General features: G+C 39.0%; 1 protein-coding gene across 4 annotated transcripts in view; it reads left to right on the forward strand.

Annotated features, from left to right (window-relative positions):
- Positions 1 to 13,156, forward strand: part of srfb (serum response factor b) — a 32,505-nt gene that overhangs the window by 8,495 nt on the left and 10,854 nt on the right. The gene's annotated exons all lie outside the window — the stretch shown is intronic.

The raw sequence follows: 13,156 nt of genomic DNA on the forward strand, positions 1-13,156 counted from the left end.
TAGCATGTTTTGCAAATAAAGGGTTCCCTTCTAGACAAAACCAGAAGTGAGTGCACTCATTTCAATACTAGCCCTCACAGCCCATTTCCCCTGCTTTCAGCAAGAATGGTACTTGAGTTAAAGTTTGTGTGACTCACTGTCTGCTCTCTAATGAAGACATGAATTTCAGTGCGAATTTAAAAAAAAAGGAACTAGTAAAGCACCATAGAGTCACTAATGGATATAGAGATCTCTCCAAAAAAGGCTAGACTAGCACACGAGGAGAGCAAATAAATCAAACCCACGAGCAGTTGTGGAAAATAATCTTTGTCCTATTGTAAACATAGTTTTGAACTTTTGCCTGTTGTATGTGAGGCCTGTGTTTTGGGCTTGAGGTTTGGTTCTGAGCACCAAGTCGTTTTTTTTTTTTTTGTTTTTTTTATTAAACTAAAAAGTCTGAGTAGTCCTTCAAAGGGGGCTCTACAGTGCAGGGAGAGGCAGATCAAATGTAGAGTATTATCCCACTTACTAAAGGGAGCTGTCTACACTTTACCTTTCTGACCTCTCATCCAGGAAAGCCTCGTAACAGGCTCAAAGATAAATCACAGCAGGTCTGGGTTGTGTTAAGATGAGAAACACGCAGCTTGCTGTATGAAGGACTTTGGGTGTTTATCTTTGATTTTTGGGATGGAGCTGAGAGCAGGGTATTGTTCAAAAAAAACTCCATACTGGTAGCCATACCTGTTGTGGAATTATACTTTTTCAATCTCAATTTAATAAAACCAATTTTAACAAAATGAAAATTACATTACATGTGATGCTACAAATCTTTAGTTTCATTCTTCAGCTCCTTTTTACAGACTCAAAGCAGTGTCATAATATAAACATGTTTATTTAACACAATGTGATGAACTTAAGTGGTTCATTCAACAGTGCCTTGGCATTTTTCCACTCAAAGCAGTTTTGCTTTTTTTAAAAAAAAAAAAAAAAAAAAAAGACAAGTTATTACTCAGTACTGGATAGAATTTAAGTGCAGTCGGTGGCATAAGTCACATTGAACTTTGGTACGTAGCCCTATTCATGGATGAGATGCTGAGACTTATATTTCTGAAATCTTGTTTCCAAGTGGTTCTAAAAATTGTTCTGACAAGAATAAGATGAATTCAGGTTGAAAAGATAAATAATAAAAGATGAATTTTTACTCTGAAATCATAGTAATATTTTAAATTTACTTTTGTTAGCTATCCTCATCCCTCATGAAACGCTGCACTATACCTGTATTTTTTCTGCTATATCATTGCAAGTTCTTTAAGATTTTGAGGCAAAGAGTTAAATGCATCAGCATTTAGTATGGCCTAAAATGTATATCATATTATAATTTGAAGCTCTGATGATAATGGCATATATCATGGGATATTCATTTTTCTTAAAATTTCAATAAAAATGCTTCTGAAGGGGTGAGAGGTATTTTAAAACACTGGTATGGAAACTGCATGGCAGCTATTACTGTACCCGTATTACAAGGACATAGAAAAGAGGCATTTTAAGAGCCATTTTCATCCAACATAATTTGCAGATTATCATTTTCTGCTCATTGGAGCAAAGTGAGGACTCTCAGTCACCATGGTAGAATGAAGAAATTCAAAATTCATGCAGTATGGCAAATTTATACTGTTGTACTTCCTATAGGCCTACCTTTTATACCATCTACTGCTGTATTCTGATGAAAATACTCATTTTCAATCTTGTTAACCTTCTAAAGATTGTCATTACAGAAGTAAGTTGAATTTAGGTTGAAAAGATAAATGATAAAAGATGAATTTCTCATCCTCATAAACTTTAAAATAGTATGACCTATCCTCACCCCTCATGAAAAGCCGCACTATGTGTCTCCCCTGTATTTCCCACTACATTACTGAAAGTGTTCTTAAACCTGAGATTTTGGAGCAAAGTGATAAAGTAATCAGCAGACACACTCTGCTCTCCGCACCTTCGTGCAATCACGTGCTGGGAAGCCGAGATTCCCTCCACTGTTTACACGGCTTAAATACGCCCCTTTGAAGATGGACACTTCCAGGCCTGTTTGCCTGCGTGCTGTTTTTACAAGACACTAACTAACACGTACCATACACCGTCAGGGATGGGAGATCAACCTTTGCATGTTAAGCCACTCTCATGCCCGCTCTGCTCATTGATAAAAATTAGATTCTGCCTCTGTTGCCATATATGGTATGGTTTCCCTGCCTGCTCTCTTGGCTGAGGCCCCTCACATTCCTTATAAGCTGCAGCTGTCTTTGGAGTCCTGTGATCCCCCTCCCCAACCCCCCCCCACCCCCACTTATTTAGTGATATGGAGGAGAGGTATGGATGTAGATATGAGCAGGTGGAATGGAAACATTTGAGCGATACTTTATGTTTCATGTGATGTCGATTTACGAGGCTTGCAGTTACGCTGTGACCTCTGCACCCCCTGCTGCAGTTATGAGTGTGGGAGACCAGCGTGGGCCCCGTGAACGCTGCTCACAGAGGGAAACACTAGAAATTGTCACTGTGTGATCCATGTCAGGATCAGCGCTGTTATGGTTAGGACACGGCAGGTGGATACAGACGCCTCGATATTGAGCGATCGCTTCTGTGCAGTAGGTCTGACATGCAGTCGCTGCATGCACCTCTGCAGCGTCTGGACACCATTCATCAAGAGAGCAGTATGTCATACATACAGTCCAAGCTAGTCTAAACAGTTCAGGGTTTGCAATGGCTGGTGGGGGGAAGTGGAGGACATTTTGGAGAAGCAAAAGAGAGAGGTTCAGGAGATATTGTGAGGCAGATATGATTAAGTGCTGTAAGAATTGCTCATAAAATCATGTGACAGTTGAAATTCTGGTGCTAAAAGTTTGTTTCCTTTATTACTCTTGCTGGATTATAAGTAATGGAAATATTTTACAGCAGTTGGTGATCTAACTCTGCATCCATTTTGTTATCTAGTTGTGTATTTTTTTTTTCTGTCATCATGGCTAATTGGCCAAAGCATAAAGACTGATGTAGATTTATGGTTGTTTAAAAAGAAAACAAACCAATCCAACATTTTCTCAGATTCTGATTCCTGATCTCAGGGTGTCTCCCAATAGCAAGTACCAATCCTTGCTAGCATATATAAATAATGCAATGTTTTGTTCCAGGTATTGCTGTGTCACTAAAATTTGAGTCAGAAGCCCAGCATGACTGAATTAACTAACAATTATTTTCACTGCCAACTAATCTGTCGATTATTTCCTCAGTTAATAAATTAGTTGTTTGGTCAATACAATGTCAGAAAATGTTGAAAAATGTTGGTCAGTGTTTCCCAAAGTCCAAGATGGCATCCTCGAATGTCTTGTTTTGCCCACAACTCAACAATACTCTGTTTACTGTCATAAAGAACTAAAGACACCAGAAAATAAAAACATTTAAGAAGCTGGAATCAGAGAATTTTGACCCTGTTATCAAGAAATAAGTCAAATCAATTAATGGACTATCAGAGATTCATTAATGAATCAATGTATCAAAATAGTTGGTGAGTAATGTAATAATCGATTAATCATTGCTGCTGCTAATGAAGATATTGAGTGAGCTTGCGTTACAAACACCTTGTATTACACTCCACTTCCAAAACTGTGGTTGAAATGAAAAATCTGAAGGACGGGTTGAAGAGCCAGTGTTTGGTTTGTCCACTCTGGGCTACTGTAGAAACATGCTGTTGCAACATGGTAGCCACAATTGCAGAGCGCCTGTATACATGTTGCATTCTCAGGTAACAAAAAGCAACAATTTTCAGGTGATTGTACACTAATGAAAACATACTTATGAATATTATATTCCATTTCTGCCATATTCTGCCAGTAAAGTAGACACACTGGACCTTTAATTTGGATAATCAAGTTTCATTTGATAAAGTCTGACCAGGCTGAATACAACAGCATAAAATAATAGTTTTTAAGAGTGAATCCTGAAATGTGTCAAACATAACGGCAAACAACATCACAAGCAGACGCATAAAATTAATCACAAAAAAATTAAGACAATGAAGTCCTTTAGAAAAACAGTTTAAGAGCATGAGGAATAAAAAAAGTTCATGTCACCATGTGGCCAACAACATCATAAGGAAGCATAAAATCAAAGGTGTAATCCCTAAAATAAAGGCAATTGGTGAACTGGCTTGTAACAGCACGGATGAATTAGCTCAAGGCAAAAGTAATTTCACACAGGTTGTCCAATAAATGAGTCACAGTTTCCTTCTGAATTTTAATGTGAAAAAACTCTGTGCTCTGAAAATTCCAAATTATTTTTTTCCTGAACAAATTAGTTTCTAGGTTTATTTTAAGGTGAGTAATTGGTGGTGAAGTTTCAGAGTCAAGCTTGGCATCACCCACCCACCACCCTCTTACTTTCATGAGCTGTATTTCCTTCTAAGTACCTGGAACTTTTTTGTCCCAGGAATTGCTTTTCAAGGAATTGTCCTTCAGCCTGTTCCTGTCTGCATTTCCACCACATCCAAAGACCCATGAAGATTAGAGAAATTGGTCCGCTGATGTATGAAAAGGTTACGGCTGTTTTTACACGTCATTTTTGCATGCAGCTATACAACAATCTGTCACATGCTTTCTCCTGAAACCCTATGCTGATATGTCAAAACATAGTGAACAAAAATCAAACGATTTTAACAAGTTCCTTTACTTTTGGAAAGAACTACACTCTGAGCAGGGACTTTTTGGAGGGGGTAAAATCAAGTCCCAGGAACTTGATTTAGACCCTGGTCCTGCGGTGGGAAGGCAGCTGTAGTTGATGGCTTTGTGTGAGTGTTTGAAAAGGCTGTGACTCACACTGTTATCATTTAATCATCTGCTGATTGGTCTGATGCATCAAGCTGGGCTGAATTGATTCTTCGGTCAATGTCAGCAGACCTCAATCTGGTACTGAAAACATCTGGCTGTGAGAATGAAGTTCACAGCTTTCTCTCTAGAAACAACTACTTTCCACCCTCACACAGAAAAGAATCGGTGTTTTATTCCAGTGAAAGTGTCGTCAGTACAGTGTTAAGATGATAAGACATCAAGTTTTTTAAGTGCGTGACTCATTTATGTGTTAAACCCTCATGTTATATTGCTTCTGCGGCTGCCTCTTAATATTATACGTGCCTCCAGTACAGATGTTTTTATGCTTTTTGGGTTATTTTTGGAACGGGATGGCAAATCCCACAACTCATGTTTGCTTAGAGGATCTAGCTTAGGATAGAATTCTCAGTATTAGACTCCTCTGGTTTTCCCCTCCCGCCTTTACTCCATCCCGCTCTCCCCCTCTTCCCCGCTGCTGCTGCGGCTGTTAGTGCTTTTGCTGCTGTAATCTTGGTGAACTTTATTTGCTGCTCTTCTCATTAGCACAGATCACATTGTTTTTGCCACAGAAAACATCCAGGCTGAGGCCACTGTCCTGACATGTTTGTTTTCCCTCCACTGTAGGTCTTTAGATGTCCCATGGCCAATTTGACAGTCCCTTTACTCAACACATTGCACGTGTGTGCATGTGTATGAATTTGAATTGGTCTCCGTAGAGAAATGAAAAGGATTTGAGGATTTAATTATCAAATTTTAAAGGGGGAACTGTACTTAAATAGATAAAATATTTATCTGTTTACAGTTTTCTTCTGGCTTCCTGTCTAGCTGTTGTCAGGGCAGAGTGGTGGCTTGAAGTAGGTGACAAGAGAGAATCTCTGAGATAATGGAAAGTTAATTTACTCAGATATGTGTTCTTATCACTTAAGGCTTAAACTCACTGTATGAAGAGAGGTGGCGGTGGCGGTGTTGGTGTCAGACGGAGAGCAGCATGTTGGCTGTGTTAGTGAGGGGAGAAAAGCAACGTTATGTCACCCCCACTCCACCCCCACCTCCACTTCCACCCCCTTATTTTACAGCAAGCAACTGGACAGGTCAGCCGCCATTGGCTGCACCTCCTCCACTTGGGCTGCCTTGCCTTTTTTAGCAGTCCCAAATGGAGCTGCAAATTCCATGTTGCTGGCAGGGTGACAGACTGGGAGATGGGAGCCAGCAAATGGGAGATTAGACGAGGACCAGGCACCAGTAAACTGCACAATGGGCTCTCCAACCAACACTGGACCAGCCTGCCAGTTGTCACCTTCAATTTGGAATGATTAATCCTTCATGAATAGCGGATCATTTGTGTCCGTCTCTTTTTAATTACTCTGTCATTTCCTCATCCCTTAAAACAGGGTCTTTCATATGATGTCTGTGAATGTAATGAGGGCGATGGAGGCCTTTATTCTTTTACCATATATAGAACCCTGAAGAACGCACAAAACTTTGGAAACAAGCATATTTAAAAGAGCTACAAGAAAATGTTTCACTGGTGTCTCATGGTTTGCGTTTATTCCTGATCCTGATTTGTGAATTCTCATATATTCGCAGTTGATATTGGAGGGTCAGAATGTAAAATGCTTAAGATCTCTCTGTTGCTCGAGTAAAATAATGTCCCTCTCCTTGTGTAAAATGGATTACTTAGACTGCACAGCCGCTCAGAGCATCCTCCATAACACGCTGAGTCCAGAGGATTCATTGCTTATTCCAGACGACTCAGCCCTCCGTTCGTACGACTATAAATTGTGACTTCATTTGTTACGTTCTCCTACCTCATTAGACTAAGTGGCGCGTTTCCCCAGGTCAGTCTCCGGTTGTGTGTTTTCATTTCCAAAGCAAGGTAAGCAGTGGTAAACAAGTGGTAAAAAGGGAATCAGAGATGCAGTTTTAATAAATTAAGTAGAATTTCAAACTTCACAACAAGACTAGCATAAAAAAATAATACTCAATACTTCTTTCAATACCACAGCAAAACAAAAAAGAGCCCTCGGCACACACTGTTTTTTTTTTTTTTTTCGATTAAGAACTTTCACACAGTGTTGGTACAGAAGAAGCCACGAACACTGTCTTTAGGATTTTGGATACCACTGAATATTAATATTGTATTGGTTTTTTTTAACATGAGGTATTGAAAAAGTATTGTATATACCGATAACAACTTAAACCAGCTTTTATATTTGTGAAAGAAAATCTTTTCACCATCTCCTTTCAGGCTTATAAAAATCTTTATGGTCACAATTTAAAGTATCCAACTCACAACTTCCCTGTGGAATGCTTCGATCTAAACGTTTTCATTTTATTACAAAACACAAAAGGGAAAAACAATCTGATTTATTTTTCTTATGTCTGGCTGGCACTAATAATAAAAGTTTGACTTTATTCTTGACTTTTTGACTTGATTCTTGTAATGCAATATTTAAAAGAATCTTTCTTGACACATTTTTTCCTCACTCAAAAATGCTCTATTCAGTATAACATGAGACAAAGAACAGAAGCAAATCTCCACAACTACGAAGCTGGAATCAGGTTAGGTTTGACACAAGAAATCAGTATATTATCTGTAATTATTAAAGTTAAGTTAATGCTGAATGTTAGCAGAATGAGTAGAAATGGAGTAGATGTTTAAATGGATAAATTGAGCAATATGTTAATGGTGTCTGGCAGGCAGTGACTGAACTTAAACTCCAGTGTGTGTATTTTCGGATCAGTGTGCATTTGTTTTCAGGATAACAGGCTTGGCTGTACATTGACAGACAACTGACTGTTATGAATAGCTCATTAACTTGCAGCATAGGACTTCTCAAAACCGAAATCCCGCGATGTTCCTGCAGCCTGCCTGAGCTTCCTCCCGAGTCTGAGGAGGAGACTTATCAGACTTCCTGTACATTTGAATTTTACACTGTGGAGGTCTATTTTTATTGATGATGCTGGTGTCAGTGTGTAGAGGAGCAGGAGATGGACAGGACTTAAGGAGGAAATGACTGTGCTGAGGCTTTAGCTACATCAGACGTGATCCTCTGCTCTCACTTCTGGTCTGAAGGAATGCATTACACCACTGTGGCCTATGTTTACTATGCACTGCCTTGACTCTGAACTAAAAGCCAGCGCTGTTTATAGACTGGCCAGTTGAACAGGAGGCACATGGAGATGGTCAAACAAAGCAGTAGGTCAGTGGAAGCTCGCTATGTAGGTCAGAGATATTGGCAGTTTGACTAGACTCTTATGATTACCACATAGGTCAGAACCTGCAAGATCAATCAGCGTACATTCTCTGATGCCAAACTCTTAGCAAACCACGAGCAACCATGTATTTCTTCATTGAGCAGTGTAATACGAAAAGCTGAAACACAGTGACCTTGTCCCTTTAGTGAGCCATGTTGTCTTTTTTTTTTTTATTTTAATCAGCGCTGAAACTAACCATTATTTTTATTGTTATTTAACTGCAAAGATCTATCGATTATGAATCTCTTATTAAATTCATCTCCAATTTATTTGATAATGCAAAACAAGACATTTGAGGACACATCTGAGGATTTGGGAAACTGTGCATTTTTCACCATTTTCTGTGCATTTTTCACCATTTTCTGACATTTTATAGACCAAACAACTGTTTGATTAATCAAAAAAAATAATTGTCAGATTGATTGACGGTGAAAATAATCATTACTTGCAGCCCTAATCTGTTGATAACTTCCTTGATTGATTGATTAGTTGTTTGGTCCATAATATGTCATAAAAATGCTGATCACTGTTTTCCAAAGTACAAGATGAAGTACTCGAATTTCTTTCCACAGAATAATGATATACAGTTTACTATCAAAGTTTGCTATCAAAAAACATACATATTATCTTTTATCGGCTGTGTGCTATTAACCATGCATGAATGTGGACTGCTGTCGTTGTTGGCTGTGGTTTAAAAAAAAAAATTGGTGTGCGGGATGCTGCTGTGAGGTAGCAGGGTCCTGTTTCTGAGCTAATAAATTACATGATACAGGATCAGTGCGTTCACCTCCATACTCGCTGATACCCAATCCAACATTTTGTCTGTATCGGAGGTGGAGGCATTTCCAGTACTGATATTGGAACAACTTTTTTTTTTTTGGTACAGTTATACAAAGTGAAACGTCTTGATTCATTGTAGGAATTGAGTCGTTCTTGTTTGGCCCCGATGGTGAGAACTGCTTCGAGTCAGATGGCGTCTGTCTTTACACGTGCCCTCCTGCTGCCTCAGCTGGCCTGGAAAGGGTTAATTCCCCCCTCAGAGGTGCTCGGGTTTCCCGCCAGCTGTCTGTACCCTCAGCTGTTTGTGCTCTCTATCACTCCCCTACCCTGTCCCCTGTCCCAAACCTCACACACAGGTCTGACTCTGCTCTGACTGCCACACACAGACCGACATAGAATCTGCGTCCTACTGTGGCTAAAAAGTGCTACTTGCTGCCACAGCGCTGTTACAGTAGCTTTCTAGGTCTGCTTCATCTCCAGTGTCGCATATAAATATTGCCTTGATTTTTTTTTCTCCCTCTGTTACCATCCTAAAGATTTTTTTGTGTGGTCAGTGTAAGCATTGTGAAAAATGTTGATTTATCATTAAATATGAATTCTGAATACTTGAAGTGTTGATACACTGAGTTGCACGAGTTCACCATACAGTGTTTTTTAGTATCACAAAATATAAAATCAAAATACTCAGTTGTATCTGCATTTTCTTACACCCCCCTTTTTAGTTTTAGTGAACATTAATGAAACGACTAAACCAAAATTGGAACATCTCCCGGGAGAATGAAGATGCGCTGACAGCTGCGGCACGGTCTGACTGTCAGTAATCAGTCTGTGGTGAATGACAGGTCTGATAGTTGGACAGTAGATGAATGTTGGTGTGAATTTATTCCGTTTTTCTTGTTGGTTTAAAGGGCAGAACAACTGTGAGTTTTGGCCCTCCCCCTCTGACTTTCCAGCTGCTGTTTAACTAAAGAGGTAAAGGACCTTGGACTGTCAGAGCCCCTCAGCCAGGGCAGGATCTGAGCTGCAGACCAACTAACTAATTGCTCAGCTCTGTGTAGTTTTGGTTTTGTATACTCTTGTGGCTCCAGAGCAGCTTGTATAAGACACCACCTGCTTAGCCATCTGTATATCATGAGGCCCAAAAGACTCAGAATTAACTTCAACACCCTTGATTATTTCTTAGTCCTCTGAGTTTTTTATCTCACCAAATTTACAAAACAAACTTTGGTTTAGTCATCGTGTTGGGACATAATGGCAGACTGTCTTCAATATTAAGATGTGAGCTGACTGTAATGTGGGAGCCGATCCTTACAGTAGCTCCATTCACATGTTTGCATGGTGGTGTGTGGTTGGAAGGCCTTATCAGTGCAGTCCGTGCTGGATCCTCCACCTCTCACCCATGTAATCAGTCACATATAAAAACCAATAGTGCTTTGCTAAGAGAGGCTGGCCCAGCCTGCTCCACTATTACCTCTCTAGTATTAATAATGAGTGTGCCTTTTCAGAATTAAAGGCAACACATCTCATTCACTTTCCTGCTCATCGTGAGCTTGTCTCTTGTGACGTACAACTGGTTTCCACATACTAAAGCTGTATTATTCACTCACCTCTGTTATTACTGCTGCACAGTGTACAGTGCTTTATGTCTATGACACAATAGCTTTGTCCCATTTCTGTGGCTGCATCCACCAAAGGACAAGGTCTGCGAAGGTATGTCCTTCAGAGGACTAGCTCTAGCACTAGCTGTGCCTTCTAACCAAATAACATGGTCTAGATTCAGAGTGGAAAAGCTAATCAACTTGTAATAATAAATATTTACAAGTTTGGCAACAGGAAGTTGCCCTAAAATTGCAGACAAAGTGTAAATGCCACTGTGAAAATGGTTTCCCAAATTCCATGGTACCATGGTTTATAAAATTTGTAATATTTTACTTCATTTCCCAATATATATGATATATATCTTGTTATACACATTATCTTTAAGCAAACATACTGTCTCAAGTAGTTCAAACATATGATGATGTTATAGAATATGATGCATTGCTGTAGATTAAACTACCAAACAGTATAAAACATAGGCCTGAGCCATATTCACAACATATGAACACAGTTAGATTTTTGATAAACAATCAGCAGTAATGTGGATATAATGATTAAGCAGGTAAAGGCAAATAATAGCTTCAGCTAGAACAGTCTGGTAAGTTCAGAAAATTACATCACTATATAGTCATTCAGCCTTTAAAACCAGGAAAATACAACATTTATGCCATATTGCAGTATAATGATATCCAAGACGATATTTGTCTAGAAACATGACGGTGCAAAATAGTGGCCACTTTGGGATGGAACCTGTGTCCTCTGCATGCAAAGGGCTATTCTAAGGTCAGAAAAACATTATTCTTGTTTTCGGGTGATTATAGACTTTGAAAACATACTTATGAATATTATATTCAATTTCATCTACATTCTCCCAATAAATGCCAGGAAAACCTACACACTGAACATTTAAACATCAGAAGTCTCAATGCTGAAGCCCAGACAGCCCAGATAAGGTTATTACTAGAATACTACAGTAGTAAATAAAAACCTTGTACTTGATACCTCTTTCAATACCATGGCAAAAGAAAAAATAACCAAAACAGGATCATTTTTTTTAAATTAGCAACCTGCAGACAGTGCCGGTACAGGGTACTTAAATCCTTTGTTTTATAACTTCACTAGTTTTTATACTATAATAAATTGATATTGCATTGTTTTAAACATTTGATAGTGAAAATATTGAAAGATCAATACTTTTGACAGCCTTACCCTATAAGATATTGAATATATCCGTGTTGTACTTGCAGCTCCCGTTCATTCTCTAAGGGTCCCTCCTCATTGCCTGCATTAACATAATCCAGTAGAGAATATTCAGCTAAGATACGTCTCAGCATCGTCTTTCTGTCTGTGTTTAATCAAACCCTCTAAGAACATTGAACCCACAGGAAAATGCTTAAACTCTTCCATGCCTTCTAATGTGTAGGCTTATTCCCATTCTGCTATTCCACATCATTAGTATCAAGTGATAAGTGTTTGTTTAAGTGCGTAGAAACAGGCATGGTGGGTTTAGATGTGCTTTATAGTCCCGGCCTGACGCCTACCTTGCTCTTATCATGCAGCCCACTCACCAACACATCCTGCTCTGCTGTTCAATGGATGCTCACATTAGCGTACGCCGTGATGCTACATCTCCCCTCCTTTGATCTTAACTTTAAGTGAGCATCTCGTCTGCCTGATTTCCACGCCTTTCTCTGAGATGTCATGTTAGTTATGGGCAGTTTGTTGTCATAGTAACTTGACAAAATATTACCGCAATGAAATTATCATAGAGCAACAAAAGCATAGAGTTGGATTGAACTGTGGTTGGATTTTAATTGCAGGATTAGCAGGTATAGATGATGAATGGATGATGCTGTGAGTATTCAGGTGTGTGTCATAGTACACAGTCACGTTTATGCCCTTTTCTCTCTTGGATGTTTTGTATTACGGAGCAGCATTTTTTGTTCAGCAGAATTTGTTCCTTTTAGTTGTGAGTTGCCATCTTACACTAAAATTCCTACATTCATTCATGACAACTGGAAGATTTTTTTCTTCAACTTAAATGCAATTTATTGCTCTTATTAAACCTCAGAATCACATTACTCAGTGAAACACTCCCAGCACTGATTATTATTTTACATGTGGATGCAATTAGAGGGGTCCCTGCCTGTTTCTCTACCTTGTTTATGTCATTTGCCCCGAGTCCATTAAAACCCACTCTGGTTTCTGTCACCCGTCCATTGATCCCTGAAAATACTGCGAGTATTAAAGCCTCCTCCTCCTGCCTGCCCTGCTCTCAGCTGCTCAGAAAGGAAAAGCCCCATTAATGGTGTTGTTTTAGGTGTCCTCATGTGAAACTCTTCTGATGTTGCTTTTGCAGTCACTGGAATAAATGGGTTATAGCAGAGCAGAGCAAGTACTATCAAAAACTATTAGTTTGAAAAAGGGCCTGACACACTGGAGACAAAAGTGGATTTTTGGGACTGATGGCAATATTAGGGAGTGCTATAAAAACACAAAACAAAGCAAAATACATATTAAGCCTGAATTGATCAAATGTACATAATAATACTGCCTCTTATGTTTAAAAAAAAGTTTTCATACATATACCTACATACAGTATCTGTAATAAGATAATTTCTGGTCAGGCTTAAGTTTGAAATAATATCAACTTCCAAATAGTCCAAAAT

Source organism: Lutjanus erythropterus, chromosome 14 (genome assembly GCF_056507025.1).
Source record: "Lutjanus erythropterus isolate fLutEry1 chromosome 14, fLutEry1.hap2, whole genome shotgun sequence".
In the NCBI taxonomy this organism is placed as follows: domain Eukaryota; kingdom Metazoa; phylum Chordata; class Actinopteri; order Lutjaniformes; family Lutjanidae; genus Lutjanus; species Lutjanus erythropterus.